The 20,337-nt window shown below is 36.6% G+C and overlaps 1 pseudogene; it reads right to left on the bottom strand.

The window, feature by feature from the left end:
• Nucleotides 1-213: 213 nt before the first annotated feature.
• The window catches only part of LOC136404287 (large ribosomal subunit protein uL6 pseudogene), an 88,364-nt pseudogene continuing 68,240 nt past the window's right edge, over nucleotides 214-20,337 (bottom strand).

The raw sequence follows: 20,337 nt of genomic DNA, 5'->3' as shown, positions 1-20,337 counted from the left end.
GTTTTCAGTGCTAGTGAAAATTATAACATATTGAAGTTTAAATTTCAAAATGTTTATTCTTAATATAAAAAACTAGAATTGATTTTTTTCAATATATGGCTTTTACTCTCTTTAAAATATCACAAATAAGTCTGAGAAGTCATCTGGCATCTTGCTGTTTATGTAGCTGGACCACTTATATCTTATTCAAGAGTCTGCTACATTGTTCCTTTCTCAGAAATAGATACCAGCCAAAAATTTTCCAATGTTCTTGTTTTTAACTGTTGTGGCTTGCTGAATCAAAACAGATGAATTTAATACAAGTTTAATGCCATTTCCTTCAAGAATCAACTCACCTTCTATGCTTGAGATACTGAAGAAGTAATGCCTGACCTCATCTGAACCTTGCGGATATATAGGAAATTTCTGATTTCAACAAGAGAACCATTCTCCTAAATAATGACATTAGTGAGCAAGTGAGAATATACAGACCTTATATTGTAAGAAAAGCCCAGTGTAACACCCTTGAGCATGTCTTGTATGTGACTGCAGATAGTGCCAACAGTAACCAGTTCCTTTTTATTTCCCCATCATTTGTCAACCTGGAGCCTCTTTTTTTTTCTCCCAAGGAGACGGAGTTCTATATTGACATGACTGAAGTCCCTCCACAGGGAGCTTCTGGGACCCTTCAAAATAACTTCATTCCTTCAGAATATGTCAACATTTTCTGAAATGTCAAACAGTCTGACTGCTGAGAATGGTCTCAGAGTAAAAGTGGCAAAGAGGTAGAATAGACTTTTTATAACTTTGTCTGATATGACCTTGATAAATTTATTAGTTTAGTAACTTATCTTGTATATTCTTTGGTACTTTCTAAGGAGTTAATCTTGTCATCACAAATAAATATATTTTTATTTTTCCTTCCAATATATATGCTTTTGTTATTTTTTCCTGCTTTAGTGCACTAAGATCTATATTATAATGTTGAATAGAAATGACTATATTTCTACCATTAAATCTGATGTTGAAAGTAGTATCTTTTGTAGATTGCCTTTGTTAGTTTGAAGAGCTTGAAGTTTCCATTAATTCCTAGAACACTGGGAGTTTTATTTTATTTTTGTAAGTGTAACTGGAGGCTGAATTTTTTCAAATACATTTTTTGCATTGAAATAACATGATCTTTAGCCTATTGACATATTTTACTTTTGTAAAAGTTAAGTCAGCCTTTTATTCCTGTGATAAACCCCACTTGATCATGATGTATTATCATTGGAATACACTACTGGATTTTATTTGATAATATTTGTTCTTTTTTTTTTAGAATATATTTATGTGCAATTTCGGCATGCAGTTTTCTTTAATCTTTGCCTGGTTTTTGTATTATAGTAATGCTGGACTCATAAAATGAATTGATAATTTCTCTTCTTGTATTTCTAGAAAAACTTATGTAAAATTGTATTAATTTTTCCTCAAATATTAGGTAGAATTTTTCAATGAAACCAACCAGGTCTGCAAAATTCTTTGTTGGAAATTAATTTATTTCATTTACTAGATATAGGACTATGGCAGGCCAGATCCTAAGATGGACTCCCGAATTTTATTTCCCTGGTATAAGCACCCTATGTAATCCCTTTAAGTATAGGTGAAACCTGGGCACAGGATGAGATACCATACAAGTGATAATGTTTAGGATTGTATAACAAATGAGTTTATCCTGAGTGGACCTAATTTAATTTGATGAGCTTTTTAAAACCAGAGCATTTTCTCCAGTTGATAATAGAAGAAGAAAGTAGAGCGATGTGATGTGACTAGTCTGGAAGAGAACAAACATTCATATTGTGTACTATGGAAGATATACAGCAATATCTAGGAGCTGACAGCAATCTGAGACAATATGGAGAAATAAGCCCTACAACCACAAGAAAATGGTAGCAGCTGCTTTCGTTAGAGTAGTCAGGGATTCTCTCTAAGAACAAAACATTTGAAGTAATACCTAAGTTATAAAATAGAGGCATCCAAGAAAAGAACACGCAGAGGTCTTTCCAAACAAATGAAATGAGTTTGACAATTTTCTGGGCATTGTGGCCAGATTATATTCAATAAGAAAGAGAATGGAGATTGTTGAGCTCAGAAAGGTGCACAGGAGGCCCAAAAATACTAGTGAGGGTAAGAAGTTTGAATTTTGTTTAGGTTGCAATGGAAAAGCCACTGGAGGATTTTCAGAATATAATGCCATAATCTAATTCATGCATTATAGATCACTGAAGTTGTTATATATTTTATCATCTTTGTATTCAGATTCATTACATATATTTAAAATTAGAACCAATAAGACTTATTTACAAACTGGATTTGAGATCTTAGGAAAAAGATAAATCAAGAATGATGCCCAGAATTTTGGCCTGGAAACTGGGTGCAGAATCGTGCTTGCTCAGAGATTCAGAACACTTGGAGGGAAGCAAATGAGGTGGGAGGTAGATCAAAAGCTCCAGGCTGGACATGTTGGATTGTCTACAAAACATCAAAGCATAGATGTCAATAAGATAGCTGGAAATAAAAGTCTAGAATCCAAGGGAGAGGTAAAGATTAGCAATATAAATTATCTAATGATAAGCCTATAGATAATATTTAAAGCCATGAATATCGAAGTGATAATTTAGTGTATATAATGCTGTGTTATGTGTATAATATAAAGAGCAGGAAAGCAAATCCTGGAGGGAAGGAGGGAAGGCTTTGGAGAGAAATGGGGCAAGGGGGATGTGGAGGAGAATATGGGAGAGGGGGATGCATTCAGGGGGACCCTAGAATCTATGTAAACACAATAAATTAAAATCAATAAAAAAGAAGTGATCATTTAGGAAGACAATTAGATAGTCTGAAAAGAAAAACAAGGACATATTTAAGCAATGCTTTAATATTTAATGATTTGGTGAAGAAGAGAGAATTAGAAAAGAGGACTAGCATAAACGACTACTGAAATAGGAAGAAAACTATGTAAGTCTGATATTATAGGAGCCTAGAAAAGCAAGTGTTTACATAAGGAAGAAGAGGTCACATCCACCAAATGATGCAAGAAAGTCAAGTAAAATAATAGCCTTTCTCAGTAAGAGGTTCCTCAATCAAATACAATGCTGAGAAACTTTTTTTCCTTAGTCACCAGATTATGTACCAATGCATTTAAAACTTGTAGATCTTGGATATAAAAATCCGTAATACTTAATATGTCTGAAATTAGGAGTCACTTGCTATAGTTAAAATGTCAATATTTGATTGACTTCTGGGTGTATGTTGAAAAAGGTTTGGTGCATTAAATGTCTACACCAAAGCAACCTCTGTTTTAGTATAGAAACCAAGGGAAATCTACAACAACTCCTTGTCTGGACTTACTCATTGAGAGTCAGAACTCCAACTGGTGTCATGAAAGGAAAGTCTGTATGAATGACCCTCTTAGATTTAGGCTAGAAAATATTGGTCCATACTGCTATTATTATTCTTATGCCTGTAAATTTTTAGAACAAACATTTATTCTTTCTCTAGTCATCATAGTCCAAATCCTACCTGAAGATGCAGTGAACTATATATAATTTTTAGCTTATTTTTTTTCTGAAAATTACTTTCTTTCATTCCTGCTAGGACTGAAAAGGATAAACAGCAACAATAAAGCTCATTTAGACCTTGAAATCTGCTAACCTAAGATATTAGGTAAAGACCCACTTATTGAGAGAAATAAATCAGCTACTCTCTCCAATCATGAAAGTAGAAAGTTACCTCTGAGCAAACTAATACAGTGAGTAAAAGGAAAGTAAGAAATTAAGGCTAGTAAAGAAAAGGTCAATGGACTGAAGGTCTCATAAAAATTGTGATTTGTTCAAATAGAAATATTGGAAAAAGAAACTAAAAGGATAGAAAGTGATAAGAGAGTGAAATGTTTATGGAGGCAGTTGAGTTAGTGATGACATGGGAGTGGATATATGGGAAAAAAACAAACAAAAAAATAAAAGAGCTAAAGAAGTTATGGAAATAACCAGAGGCTTGGTGCCAGCCCAATCAACTAGGTGGATGTTGAAGTTATCAACAGTGAGGACAGCAGTAGTCTTGAGGTTAATGAGAATGAGGAATCAGAAAGATGACAAGGCAGCATGTGAAGGAGGAAGAGTAACAAATGCGCCTGTGCAGTCCGAAGTCTCATATTTGTCAAAGTTAGGTGCGCCGACACTAAGGGAGTGGGAAGCAGTAAAGTAAAATATAGAAGTCAGTCTTGAGAGCTATCCTGGGGTAGAATCATCAGGCTTTGGGGATGAACTAAATGTAAGGAATAAAAAATCAGAAGCCTTGGATGACATGAGAATTTCTACTTGGGGAAATTAGACTGATGGTGATGCCACTAGGCAAAACAGATAACTTAGAATACAAAACAGAGATACTCTGTTTCTCCCATTCTATCAACCACTCCAACTCCACACTCCTCCTACCTCCCTACTCACTTCTAGCTGATGCCAGCAAGCATGCCTGCATGTGTGGCAACACACACACACACACACACACACACACACACAAGTTATAGGTGATGAACCCTCAGCACAACAATCAGGTATCCCAAATTTTAAATGTTTCTTCAAGCATTTCCTATGAACGAATACATATGATATCTCAGTGTAAGATGCTAAACTACTAAGTAAAAGAAAGAAGGGAAGGGGAAAGTGAGGGAAGGAGGCAGGAGGGAGGTTCTGACAACATAATCAGAAAGGATGCAAGGGAGAAAAATGTAGAGAGCCACTGCGTCTTAATGCATCCAGCCTACATACAGCTGAGAGCAGAGGAAGGGCCCTGCTCAGCCTTGAGTGAAAACAACTTGAAGGCTGTTCGTGGTATTGATGCCAAAAGCAGGGCAGCAAGCACACAGAGCCACCACAGGCTCAGGATGCCCTGATATGCTTGCAGGATATAGCATTATATAGTTATCACCTCCACCCCCCAGCACAATACCCTGTTGTTTAAACATATAACTGTAAACGGGTTTTCCAGGCCCAGGGTTATTTTGTCTCCATCAGAGCACAATGTTCCACCTGGCCCAAACTCTATCTATATCTTTGTTTTCCTTAACCCTCTGTTGCCCCTACTCAGGTCTTCATTTCCTCATGCAGGCTGTGGCAGAAAAAGTAGCAGATTCATTTGAAAAGCACAGTATTTGAAGCAGATGGTGTAATGTTAACAGATGGCAGAGAGAACACAGAACTTCTTTTAAGTCCCATTCTCCTGTTGTTCTCTCTATCAAAGAATTCTTAAAAACTGAAAATGGAAAAACAAACAAGACAATGAAATTATTGAAACCTGAAGGCTGAGATGTGTGAATTTTGTGAACTAAGGTATGGGAAGTTTTGGGTGTGCATCATTAGTACCCAAAAAGGAAATCTATTGTAATATAACAGAAGAAGTTATGCATTAGGCCAAATTATAAGTATATACCATGTACTGTATAGGAAAAGGGATTTTGAATGAGCTTTTGTAAAGACTTAGTGCTTTTATATAAAATAAAGTAAAAACCACTAAGAATAATAGCAGGTTAAAAATCAACAAAATGCCTCAAACAGAACTGAGGTCCAGTGAATGAGAAGAATACATGATTTTGACATTCTCATCACCATAAGATAGGAGGCTAAATAGGCAGTGGTTTATGCAGAGGGGTGACTGATAGCAAATAAATGAAGGTATGAGTTGTTGATAAAAAGATGTTGCTTTCTATCAAAAACTTCCCAAAAAACAAAAATCCAGAAGCAGATGGATAGGTTAGTGAATTCTACCAAACATCCAAAACAGATTTAGCACCTAACCTTCTCAAAGTCCTCCCCAAAATAGAAAAAGAAGCAATACTCCCCAACACATTTTATGAGGCTAACATAACCCTCATACCAAAACCTAGAAAGGACAACAAAGAAAGAAAAACAACAACTAAAGACCAATATCTGTGATGAATACAGATGCAAAAATCCTAAACAAAATACAAGCAAATCAAATACAACACATTAAAATATAATACATCACAATCAAGTGGGATTCATTCCAAGAGCACAAGGATGGTTCAACATATGAAAATCAATCAACATAATATATCACATTAACAAAATAAACAACAAAAATTATATGATTCTATCAATAGATGCAACATCCCTTTATGTTTAAAACATTCAAAATCAGAATAAAAGGAAAGTAACAACATAATAAAGGTGATATATGACAAACCATCAGCTAATATCATATTAAATGGTGAAAAATGAAGGCATGTCCTCAAAAATCAGGAACAAGACATGGCTGCCCACTCTCTCCATTCTTATTTAATAAAATTCTGAAAGTTTTAGCCAGAGCAATCAAGCAAGAGAAAGAAATAAAAGACATCCATATCAGGAAACAAGAAGTAAAAGTATCACTTTTGGGGGATGACATGTCTAATAAATAGAAAACTCCAAAGACTCCACCAAAAAACTACTAGAAACAAAAAACCAGTACAGTAAAGTCTCAGGATATAAAATCAGTATACAAAAGTCTATTATTTTTCTATATGCCAACAACAAAATTTAAGAAAATGAACTAAAAAAAAATAAAACTTTTAAAATTATTAAAAAAATAAAATACCTAGGAATAAACTTACCAAAGGATGTAAAAACCCTATAAACTGAAAAACTACCAAACATTATTGAAAAAAATTGAAAAAGACAAATAAAACAGAAAAATATTTTATGTTCATGGATTGGAAGAATCAACATAATTAAAATGGCCATATTATCCAAAGCAATTACAAATTTAATGCAATCTCCATTAAAATCCCAATATCATTTTAAAAAAATGGAACAAAAAATCACCAGGTTTGTTGGAATCATAATAAAGCCTGAAGCCAAAGTAATCCTGAGAAAAAAGAATGAGGCTGGAGGTATCACACTACCTGACTTCAAATTATACTACACAGCCAGGATAATCAAAACAGCATGGTATTGGCAGAAAAAACAGGCATACAGACTAATGGAATAGAATTGAGCCCAGAAATAAAACCACATATATACGAACAAATCATCTTCAACAAAGAAGCCAAAAACACACAATGGAGAAAAGAAAGCCTCTTCAGTAAATGCTGCTGGGAAATTTGGAAAGCCACATGCAAAAGAATGAAACTTGACTATAGTTTTCCCCCTGCACAAAAATTAATTCAAAATGGATCAAAGAGCTAAATATAAGATCTAGAACAATAAATTACATAGAATAAAACATAGGTACTAAACTTATGGACCTTGCCATAGAGAACATTTTATGTATATATTTTACCCCAAAGACAAGGGAAGTAAAAGCAAAAATAAATGAATGGGAGTTCTGCACAACAAAAGAAATTGGCAACAAAATAAATAGGCAGCCAACTAAATGGGAGATAATATTTGCAAACAATAGCTCCTATTAGGGGTTAATATCCAAAATATACAAAGAACTCAAAAAGTGCAACAACAAACAAGCAAACAATCCAATTAAAAAAATGGGGAAAGAACCTGAACAGATAATTCTCCCAAGAAGACATTCAAATGGCCAACAGATATATGAAAAGATGCTCATCTTTACTAGCTATTCGAGAAATACAAATCAAATTACAATGAGATACCCCTCACACCTGTTAGGTTGTCTATTATCAACAGGACAGATAATAATAAGTGTTGGAGAAGCTCTGGAGAAAAAAAGAAACTCTCATTTACTGTGGTGATAATGTAAACTGGTACAGTCATTATGAAAGAAAGTATAGTAGTATCTCAAAAAATTAAGAATAGAACTAACATATGACCCAGCAATCCCTCTACAGCAGTGGCAGTCAAGCTGGTCCCTACACCCACTAGTGGGCATTCCAGCTTTCATAGTGGGCAGTAGCAGAGCAACCAAAGTATAAATAAAAAGATAGATTTAACTACAGTAAGTTGTTTTATAAAGATTTATTCTGCCAAACTTAGCAAAAATCTGATATAAAGTACTTGGTAAGTAATTATTATTATATGTTTTAACTTGCTGTAACACTGCTTTATAAATTTTATAAAGTAAAGTTACTTCCTTACTTTATAAATCACCATTACTGTGGAAATGGTGGGCGGTTAGAAAGTTTTACTACCAACAGAGATACAAAAGTGAGCGATAGGTTTAAAAAGGTTGACTACCCCTGCTTTACAGGATATGTACCCCCAAAACTCTAAAACATTGGTACATAAAGATACATTTACCCCCATGTCATCACAGCATTATTCACAGTGGTCAAGATATAGAAACAACCAGTGCCCCTCAACAGAGGATTGGATAAAGATGTGGTACATATATATACAATGGAATACAACTCAGCCATAAAAAATGATGACATATTGCCATTTACAACAACATAGATGGACCTTGAGAATATTATACTGAGTGAAATAATTAAATCAGAGAATGCTAAGAACTGCATGATTTCACACATCAGTGGGGTATAAAACTGAGACTCGTGGACATAGATAAAAATGAAATGGTTACCAGGGGGAGGAAAGCATGGAGATGGGGGTGTGGGAAAGAGTTAAAGAGGGACAAATATAAGGTGATGGAAAATTATTTGACTTTGGGTGATGGGCACACAACACAATCAACAGTTCAAATGCTATAGAAATGTTTACGTGAAACATGTACTCTTATTGATCAATGTCACCCTGTTATATTTAATTTTCTAAATAAAATTTTTTTAAAAAGACGTTGCTTTGAACTTGACTGCTTCTTGGGTAAGTAGCCCCCTGTAGTGTCTCTGCAGGTGGGCTCACCACTAAGTAACTAAATTTGGGCTATTTCAATCCATGATGCCTTGTTATCCTATAGTCATTGCCTACTTTCCTGAAAGCTATCACACGGACTTGCATTGCTACCACTGTGGCAACGAGGCCTTTTTTGTTTACCCAGATTGTTGCAACTACAATAGATTGAACCCATCAGAATGGGAAGATAGATCTAGAGACTCAATGCTGTCAAGTTTAAAACTTTGTACAAACATGATCTCTTGTGGTTTTCTTTAGAGGAGCACTTAGTTCAGTTCTTTAACCCAGATCAGTTACATTTCCAAAATACTGCAAGAACTTAGGGATATTGCCATAAAACATTTTTTTAGATAATATTTGAATAATCAAATACACAATTATCAGAAATAGAAAATTGGCAAAAGCCATTCTGAAACTACTTCTGCTGAGCCACTCTCGCAGAAGAATGGATCAAGACTGGCCTTTGGTGCCAGATAGGTATTTTATGTGGACTATTCAAACATGCTCAGAAAGAATTTAAGTGTGATAAGTATGCCCTAATCACTATATGGCCCTGGGCAAGCCTGAGTTTCTCATAGGTAAATTGGGAAAAAAATAATTATAGTTCAAGGGTTTTATCAGAAGGGGGATAATAAATCTGCTTAATACAACCCCTGGCACATGGTAGGTTCCCATGTATTATTATTATGATGCAAGTTTTTAATATTTATTCCCAATGCTAATCTTTCCATAAGCTTTAGTTTCATAGTACCTTGTCCTCTGCTCAGGCTCAAGACATAAATTTTCAACTTTACTAGAAACCAAATTAATTCTGTCTGACCAATTTCTGCTACCAATACAACATAGCTTTGCTCTGATTCTCCACATTGATTTTGCACCCAAAAGTCTTTGGGGTATGCAGGGCTTTAGACATTGCTCTCTTTGTTCCATAATTATTAAGTTATGACTTAATAATTTTATTTTCCTAATTCTTGGATTTCTATCAAGTTTCATTCACTTATCCATTCATTATTTCTTCAGATATTTTTATTACCAATATTTGGTGATGAATAAAAAATCAAGAATAACTAAAAAATAAAAAAAGTGTTCAGTTATTCTTGACTTCTACTGCTCACCAAATTATTGCACTTACACAAATGTCTCTTGAATCTAATCTGGTCTCTCCACCTCTACTTTTATTGCCTCAATTCCGGCCTGTGGCATCTCCCATTTATAAATCTGTATCAACCCTCTTGCTAGGCTCCTCTGCCCCTTGTCCTTCCATGCTCCAGTCCATATTCTACATCAGCAGCAGCATTCTATTCAAGTAATCTTATATTACTTCCTAAATTAAACTAGTGAAGGCCAGGGCAGTGCCCTTTAAGTATGGTATTCCCAGCACCTGGAGCAACATTTAGCATACACCAGGTTCTCAATAAACAATGGAAAATGAATGACCACGTGGATTCTCCACTGTATGCTCACCACCACCCTGACGGGACAAACACCTTAATGAGTCAGTGCTTTACTTACATACACTAGTCCTCGGCAGGGGCAAGATAGTTTATGTGGTTCAACATTCAGGCTGTAGTTCCATCCAGTGCCTGGAATATAGTAAATATAAATAATTATAGGCTCTGGCTGTTTGGCTCAGTGATCGAGCGTTTGCCCGGTATGTGGAAGTCCTGGATTCAATTCCCAGTCAGGGAACACAGGAGAAGTGCCCATCTGTTTCTCCACCCCTCCCTCTTCTCTCTCTCTCTCTCTCTCTCTCTCTCTCTCTCTGTCTCTCCCCTTTCCACAGCCATGGCTTGAATGGTTGAAGCAATTTGGGTGTGTGTTTTTTTTCCTCATAAGCCTACAGAAAGCTAACTATTTAAACTAAGTGCATGCTTAATTCTGATTTTTAAATTTTTAAGTAAAAAAACATTGCTGAGCAATATCAGTAAAGTGACTGAAAAAAAAAAATCCAGATAGAAAAATGTAAGAAAGAGCCTGACCAGGCAGTGGCACAGTGGATAGAGCGTCGGACTGGGATACGGAGGACCCAGGTTCCAGACCCTGAGGTCATCAGCTTGAGCACGGATTCATCTGGTTTGAGCAAAGCTCACCAGCTTGTACCCAAGGTCGCTGGCTCCAGCAAGGGGTTACTCAGTCTGCTGTAGCCCCACGGTCAAGGCACATATGAGAAAGCAATCAATGAACAACTAAAGTGCCACAATAAAAAACTGATGATTGATGCTTCTCATTTTTCTGCGTTCCTGTCTGTCTGTCCCTATCTATCCCTCTCTCTGACTCTCACTCTGTCTCTGTAAAAAAACAAAAACCAAACAAATAAAAAAAAATAAGACAGAATTTATGACAGTGAATGTAGATTTTTTTAAATTAATTTAATGTAAAAGGTAGCAGAAAGGGCAATAGTCTAAGGAGGTTATAGAATAGAAAATCAACATTTTATAGGAAAGAAAACTTAGGAAAAATACTAGTCTAAGAAATGTAAAATAAAATTTATAAGCTATAATATCAGATACATTAATTAAATTAATAATTATAAGTAATATAATAAATAAGGTAATTATAGATAAAACAAGATTTGAGGAGAGTATGGGGTTACTATCATTGAATTTAAAAGGTTAACAATTATAATAATAGAAAACATTTTCTGAGCAAAAGTTGTGCTAAAACTTCCATGCATCACTCTAACTCCCTGAAATAGCCCTGGCAAATATATTTCACTATTCTCATTTTAGGGTTGAGGAAATTGAGTCTAGAAAACTTTTATTCCAAAAAACTGAGAAAATTGTTCTCAGTCAGTGGGTTTTAACTAAGGATGGTTTTTCCCTCCCAGGGAAAATTTGTTAAAGTCTGGAGATATTTTGTGATAACTGAGGGGCCACATGTTACTGGTATTTTGAGGGCAGAGATCATGAATGCTGCAAAACATCCTACAGGATACAAGAACAGTCCCTTCAACTAAAAATTATTTATATGTGGCCCCAAATGACAATAGGCTGACGTTGAGCAGCCCTAATCTAAATTATTCCTAGAAAGATTGGAAAAGTGTTGAAAATGTATAAGAAAAGAGCCTCAGAGATTGGATCTAGCCATGATAACTTACTTACCCTGAGGGTTGTTCACAAATGTGCTGACTCAAAGAGGAAAAATGGAAACCCACAGACAGATTAAAATCTGAAAGAAAACCATGCATTAATTTTAAGTAGCAAAATAAAGACATGGCAATAGATGGAGAAAAATGGTGCTGTCAAGGGTAATTGAGAAAATAAAAGGGTAGCTTAAGGAAAATGTAATTCTGTGGATACAATCCAACAGTTAAAAAATGAAATTTATGACTATTGGACATAGGAGGTCACTACACTTTAAAATAGAAAGTAGGCTGTCTTATCAGACAGGAAGGATGGTAGAGTAAAATTGAGGGAGTTCATACTTGATTCTTTCTATTTCTTTTTTTTTTTTTTTTTTTGTATTTTTCCGACGTTGGAAATGGGGAGGCAGTCAGACAGACTCCTGCATGCGCCCGACCGGGATCCACCGGCATGCCTACCAGGGGGCGATACTCTGCCCATTTGGGGCGTTGCTCTACCTCAATCAGAGCCATTCTAGCACCTGAGGCAGAGGCCACAGAGCCATCCTTAGCGCCTGGGCAAACTTTGCTCCAATGGAGCCTTGGCTGCGGGAGGGGAAGAGAGAGTCAGAGAGGAAGGAGAAGGGGGAGGGTGGAGAAGCAGATGGGTGCTTCTCCTGTGTGCCCTGGCCGGGAATCAAACCTGGGACTCCTGCACACCAGGCCGATGCTCTACCACTGAGCCAACCGGCCAGGGCTTGATTCTTTCTATTTCTTTAGAGAATAAAGATTCTAGAATTCTGCAAAAATAAACAGAGAAAAGATTAGGTGAAGCCTAAAGAATAATGAATATTAGGAAGAGCTATGTAGGTAAAACAAAAAGAAAAAAATTTAGAATAAGTAAATTGTGATAAGCCAAAGTTTGAGGGTCTAACTGAGTATAAGTTGCTTAAGAATATATATATATATATATAAAGAAAAGAAAAAAAAAGTTGTAGAATTTTTGCTACTGGCCATTTAAAATAACAAAAAACATACTTCACCTCATACCATAACTGTTTCATACACTGGACAATAAATAGTGCTCACATATGATCCTCAGAATAGAAAAACAAATGAGTGAGCTTTAAATTCACTTTGGCTTTCCCTCTGGTAAAACATTCTGGTTTATAGTGGAACAGGAGCTGGAAGGAGCTTTAATTCTTTGATGACTTTGTGAAGAAAATCCCATAGAAAGTTTGTGAATTTGAAGAAACAAAGATCAGAATTTGGGGATCAAAGTGACTAGAAATTGTGAAACAGAGATGGAAGCTATAGAAGTAAAAGGAAGAAAACAAGGAGAAGGGAGAAAGAAGGAAGGGAGGTCTGGGAGAAGGGAGAATAAAAAGATGCAAAAAGTAAAGATAAAAAGAAAAGGCGGAAGTTGTCCAGAAATTTGAATAAATTTCATTGACTATAAGTTAAGTACTAGATTATACATGTATAGATATGTAGGGAATTGCCCAGGAAGCGGACAAGGGATTTGGGGATGATAAAATCTTTCTACACCTCAATGTGGGGTTGATTACAAAAATGTACATATTTGTCAGAACTCATCAAACTATTCAATTAAAATATGTTTTTTCAGTTAATGTATATTATACTCCAAGAAAGTTGATTTAAAAAGAGAGAGAGATAATTCAATTGTGTTGAAAATGAGAGGATGGCCCTGCCACAGCAAACAGGATTCTATTAAAAGCTTCATATATCCCATTGTCAAGAATAGAAGCTACTTCTAAGGTGTTCAAATCATTAACAACAGGTGAGGGAATGTAGTGGTAGAGACAAGCAAATATCACATGGCTACAGATAAGATTATATGTCTATGACATATTCTTCCTATAAATGAATGAATGAAGTTAACATGACCAACTGATCTACTTGGCTATCTACATTAAATGCAATGGACAGAGAAGTTCATTGAACAGATAGATACCCAGATACCACAGGAACGCAGAGCAATATTCACACTGTGGGAAAGTCTCCAAAACAAATGACACAGTTTTTGGAACTAGAAGGGGAAATGTCCAGATTAACAGAGAATTCAAAGATGTATCAGGCAATCACAATTAAAACTTAGGCTACCAATTTGAACAAATAAATTGTAAAAAAAAAAAATTCTGCTACAGAACAATTGGTGAAAAATTAAATCTATTAGATAATATTAAGGAATTATTGTATTTAGCTGTGAAAATAGTATCATAATTAAGTTAAAAATATTTATCTAAAGAGACATATACTTAAATATTTACATATAAAATTATGTGTTATCTGGGACTTGATTAAATATAATCAGGATGGGGAGAAAAGGATAGGAACAGGATTGGTTATATATTGATGGATACATTGAGTTATTATATTATTATCCCTAGTTTTTATACTTAAACTTTGTCCACAATATAATGAAAACAAAGGTACAGGGAAAATTGATGACCGTAATAGCTCTGGAAGATTCAGTGGAAATAGGCTGTGTGAAAAAGAATAGCCGATACAGCTAACTGTGTGGTCAATATCTATTTGCCCCACTCCATTTTTTTTGTTTTGTTTTGTTTGGTACATTAATCAGAACAGGTTATGCTGCACTAACAGACCTGAAATCTAAGCTTAACAAAAGTTCACTTCTTATTCATGCCATACGTCCCACAAGGGCTGGCAAAGGGGACCCAGCTGATAAAGGCTTCACCCTCTTACAAGTGTACTCTCTGAAACACACAACCTCTGGATGACCCTAGGAGGTGAGGCAAGATAAGAGAAACTTAAATGTACTTTTGACTCTCTCATTTAAATGTGATATATGTAACTTTTGCTTACATTTCATTGGCTCAAACCGATCCCATTGTCTTACCGAATTAGAAAGGAGGCTGAAGAGTGCAAGATTTATTACACCCAGACCGACAGAATGATCAGATAAGGCATGTACTGATAATACTTACCAACAGAATCACAGTCTTTTTGTTCTGACTGGGAATGTGCCAGTTTTAAGTATAATGTATTCCAGACTTCCAGGCATTGATTGGCCATATGACATGAACCTGGCAAATGAGATGTAAGTGGAAGTTTCCTCCAGGAAAAGACTATTCAAGGAGACAAACTCAGCATGATTCCTTTGCCCTCCACACTCTCTTATTCTTCATACCAGGACATGGGTATGGGCCTGATAGCATTGTAACCATGACAACAAGTACCATATATTCAAGATAGTGGAACAGGAGCTGGAAGGAGCTTTAATTCTTTGATGACTTTGTGAATAGCCAAAATATCCCTAATTTGTCACTTCCAGACTACTTTATAGATGTCTTACTACAGACAGACAGATAGATGGATAATTACATAGAGAGATTAGAGAGACAGACAGACAGAACATCCAGCCTTTATTAAACCATTATGCATAGACTTTTGCTATATGTTTTTGCTATATGTAGGCAATCTCAGTCTCAAATAATACACAAAGATTTTCCTAGATTCAAAAGAGAAGAGAATGATTCTCACTGGTTTCCTTTTTAGTTAAATAATTAAGTTATAAGAAATTACAATTTAACAAGAAATTAATAACACAGGTATTTGGAGGCCTGACCTGTGGTGGCACAGTGGGATAAAACGTCGACCTGGAACACTGAGGTTGCCAGTTCGAAACCTTGGGCTTGCCTGGTCAAGGCACATATGGGAGTTGATGCTTCCTGCTCCTCCCCCTTCTCTCTCTCTCTCTCTCTCTCCCCTCTCTCTAAAAAATCAATAAATAAAACATAAAAAAAACCACACAGGTATTTGGAGAAGGATAACTACATGGTCATTTGGGGACAAGGTCTCCTACAGATGATGAGGTAGGGAGGAGGTACAGGATGCAAGAACTTTCTGCTTCCTGAGGGAATGACAGGACAACAGGAAGCAGGGAGGTCATCGGAATGTCAGAGAGTGCTCACACAGGATTCCAGTATCATCTCACTAACCACTGCAAGGCAGCATGTTTTCATTATACCTGGGGCTGTTGAATGATGGCTTTGTAGATGGGACCCTCAGGGTTTATAGCCTATTGATGAATGAGTATCCTGTTCAATAGCCTCTCTGGTTTATCTCCCTCATCAAAGCTGGGAGATGCTTATCAAACTAAACAGATAGATTGCTGACACTTCTAATAAGAATGCAATTTTTATACATAATACTTATATATTTTGAACATAGGTAACTCAGATTCTCATTAACATTCAGCGATCTTGAGAAAATTATAGCCCTTACAAGGCAACTTAATAGGGAAAGGAAGCCCAGAACACAAGCTCAGGGTTTTTCCTTAAACCTTTCTTGACAACTAAAAACAATTAGGAACACATAAAGTATTTTCAAAAGGATATTACACTGTATTACTACATACTAGCAACAAACAATTGGAAACAAAAACCAGGAAAAGAATTGCCTTCATAATAGCATAAAAAAATGAAATACTAAGTAATACATTTAATAATGGAAATGTAATACCTATATCAGGGGTTGAAAAACTATGGCTTGTGAGCTATATGTGACTCTTTTGATGGCTACATCTGGCTCACAGACAAATCTTTAATAAAAAAAAAATAATAACATTAAAAATATAAAACATTCTCATGTATTACAATTCATTCATTTCCTACCGCTCATGTTCATGGTTGCGGGTGGCTGGAGCCAATACAGCTGTCCTCTGGAACAATACCAAATTTTTATTGGATAATGCGTAAGGTACACGGGTTGTTGTGAGGTCAGGAAGTAAACTTTCCTCCTTTTAAGCAAGTAGTCAGCTAGCTAATTGCAGAAACCCTTTTGACAAAGAAGATGGATAAAAGAAAAAAAGATGAGGAGTAGCGTACTTTTCAGCAAGAATGGACAGAGGAATTCACCTTTGTGGAGAGAGCAGGTTCTGCAGTGTGTCTAATATGCAATGATAAAATTGCATTGATGAAACGGTCAAATAGAAAGCGGCACTTCGACACACACCATACTACATTTGCATCGAAATATCCAGCAGGGGACAGCAGGAAGAAAGCATGTCAAGAGCTACTGTGCAGAGTGCAAGCTAGTCAGAAGCAACTCCATATTTAGACCCAACAGGGTGACTGGAATTCGGCTAGCTTTGCTGGTTCTTTAGCAATTGTGAGAAACAGAAAGCCATTCACAGATGGGGAGTATGCCAAAACATTCATGCTTGATGTTGCCAATGAACTTTTTGATGACTTTTCGGATAAAGACAAGATAATCAAATGAATAAAAGACATGCCTCTGTCAGCAAGAACTGTTCACGATCATACCATCATCAAATCAAATTAAGGCAACACAAGTGAAGGACATAAATGCAGCACCATTCTTTTCTCTCGCTTTGGATGAGTCAACAGACATAAGCCATTTATCTCGGTTCAGTGTGATTGCAAAGTATGCTGTCGGTGACACACTACATGAGGAAAGTCTTGCTGTTTTGCCTATGAAAGAGACAACAAGAGGGTAGGATTTATTCAAGTCTTTCACTGAGTTGACTAAAGAAAAAAATCTCCCAATGGATAAACTTATTTCAGCAGGGAAAAACAGGATTCGTAGCACTTCTTCATGAACATGAAAAGAGACCCATCCTAAGTTTTCACTGCATCCTACATCAGGAGGCGCTTTGTGCTCAGATGTGTGGCGAGCAGCTTGGTGAGGTGATGTCGCTGGTCATTTGGATGTTCAACTTTATTGTTGCCCCAGCTTTAAATGATCGCCAGTTTAAAATACTGCTGGATGAAGTTGGAAATAATTATCCTGGTCTGCTTCTGCACAGCAGTGTGTATTGGTTGTCAAGAGGGAAGGTGCTCAGCCATTTCGTGGCTTGTCTGAGCAAAATCTGGAGTCTTCTTGAAATGAAAAACATCGAGCATCCTGAGTTAGCTAACACTGAGTGGCTCCTGAAGTTCTACTATCTCATGGACATGACTGAACATCTAAACCAGCTCAATGTGAAAATGCAAGGCATTGGAAATACAGTCTTATCCCCTCAACAAGCAGTGTTTGCATTTGAAAACAAACTGGAACTCTTCATTGCCAACATTGAAACAGGTCATTTACTACACTTTGAAAAACTGGGAGAGTTTAAAGATGCATGCACAGCAAGTGACCCTGCTCAACATCTTGATCTCCAGCAGCTAGCGGGCTTCACATCTAATCTTCGGTCATTCAAAGCGCGCTTTGGAGAATTTCATGAATGCACTCGTCTTTTTAAGTTCATCACCCATCCACATGAGTGTGCAGTGGACAGCACCAACCTGAGTTACATCTCCGGTGTCTCTGTCAGAGATTTTGAGCTACAAACTGCTGACCTGAAGGCCTCAGACCTGTGGGTGAATAAGTTCAAGTCACTGAATGAAGATTTGGAAAGACTTGCACAACAGCAAGCAGAGTTGGCAAGCAAACACAAGTGGGGAAAAATGAAAAAACTTCAACCCGTGGACCAGCTGATTGTTAAAACTTGGAACGCGCCTGACCTGTGGTGGCGCAGTGGATAAAGCGTCGACCTGAAAATGCTGAGGTCACCGGTTCAAAACCCTGGGCTTGCCTGGTCAAGGCACATATGGGAGTTGATGCTTCCAGCTCCTCCCCACCTTCTCTCTCTGTCTCTCTCTCCTCTCTCTCTCTCTCTCTCTCTCTCTCTCTCTCCCTTTCTCTCTCCTCTCTAAAATGAATAAAAAAAAAAAAACTTGGAACATGCTTCCTGTCACATACCACACACTACAGTGTGTGAGTATTGCTGTACTGACAATGTTTGGCTCTACGTATGCATGTGAGCAGTCTTTCTCACATCTAAAGAACATTAAGACCAACCTATGATCACGTTTAACGGATGGGAGTCCCAACACCTGCATGAAGCTTAACCTCACCATGTATCAACCAGACTACAAAGCCATCAGCAAAACCATGCAGCACCAGAAGTCACATTAATGGTAAGAAATACTTCATTTATCATTGGTTAGCAACAGCATAACAACGTTATTAAAAAGAATTCAGAGACTTATTGTACTTTAAAAGTGTTGGTCTTAGGCCCTGGCTGGTTGGCTCAGTGGTAGAGCATCACGCTGGCGTGCGGAAGTCCCGGGTTCGATTCCCGGCCAGGACACACAGGAGAGGCGCCCATCTGCTTCTCCACCCCTCCCCCTCTCCTTCCTCTCTGTCTCTCTCTTCCCCTCCCGCAGCTGAGGCTCCATTGGAGCAAAAAAGATAGCCCAGGCGCTGGGGATGGCTCCTTGTCCTCTGCCCCAGGCGCTTGAGTGGCTCTGGTTGCGACAGAGTGACGCCTTGGATGGGCAGAGCATCGCCCCCTGGTGGGCGTGCTGGGTGGATCCCAGTCGGGCGCATGCGGGAGTCTGTCTGACTGTCTCCCCGTTTCCAGCTTCAGAAAAATACAAAAAAAAAGAAAAGTGTTGGTCTTACATAAAATGCACACATTTACTTGTATTTAGTGTTAAACATATTGTTATAATTGTTCTATTTTATTATTAACAGTTGTTAATCTCTTACTTAACCTAATTTATAAATTAAACCTTGCCATGGGTATGTATGTCTAGAAAATAACACAGTCTATATAGGTTTCCATACTATCCGTGGTTTCAGTCATCCACTGGGGGTCTTGGAATGGATTCCTCGTGGATAAGGGGAACTACTATAATTCTACTCATAGGTATCTCCCCAAAAGAAATAGAAACATTAGTCTATAAAATTATTTGTACATGAATGCTCAAAGAAGCATTATTCAAAGAGACAAAAAAAATTCAAAATAATCCAAATATCCATAAATAAGTGAATGGATAAAAAGAACGTGACATATTTGTAAAATGGAATAGTATACAGCATTAAAAATAAACAACTATGTATACATATTATAACATGAATAAATCTCAAAAACATATCAATAAAAAGAAATCAGACATAAAAAACTTCATATTGTATGATACCATTTATACAAAATTTGTATAAAGAGAAAGTCTATCAGAGATGGCCTAGGGTTGGGGCTGACTACAAAGAAACATAGGAAACTTCAGTGTGGTAGAAATATTCTAAAATGGATTGTGATGTTGATTATACAGCTCTAATAAAAATATCAAAAAGTACTGTACTACATACTTACAATGGAAGAATTCTATGGTATGTAAACTATATCTCAATAAAGGCAATTTACTTTATATTTTTTAATAAAGCCATTTTAGAAGAAGAAAAGGAAAGAGAAGGATAAAAAGGAAGAGAAAGAAGAGAAAAGGCCAAGGGGAGACATATTGGTAATTTGAATGGAGAAAGAATTAAATTTATTTTGTGCTGTCCCAGTGCAAAGAACTAGGACAAAATGAACAAAAGTGAAAAAAGGTAGGTTTTATTTGATATAAAGAAAAATTTTGCTCATCATGCTCTTCAAAAATAAAAATAGCCTGCATTATAAGATTATATCTCATCCCTGGAAGGTAAGTACTCTCTGCAAAGAAC

The sequence above is a fragment of the Saccopteryx leptura genome, chromosome 4 (assembly GCF_036850995.1).
Source record: "Saccopteryx leptura isolate mSacLep1 chromosome 4, mSacLep1_pri_phased_curated, whole genome shotgun sequence".
NCBI lineage: Eukaryota > Metazoa > Chordata > Mammalia > Chiroptera > Emballonuridae > Saccopteryx > Saccopteryx leptura.
This window is presented reverse-complemented; position numbering and strand designations above follow the sequence as displayed.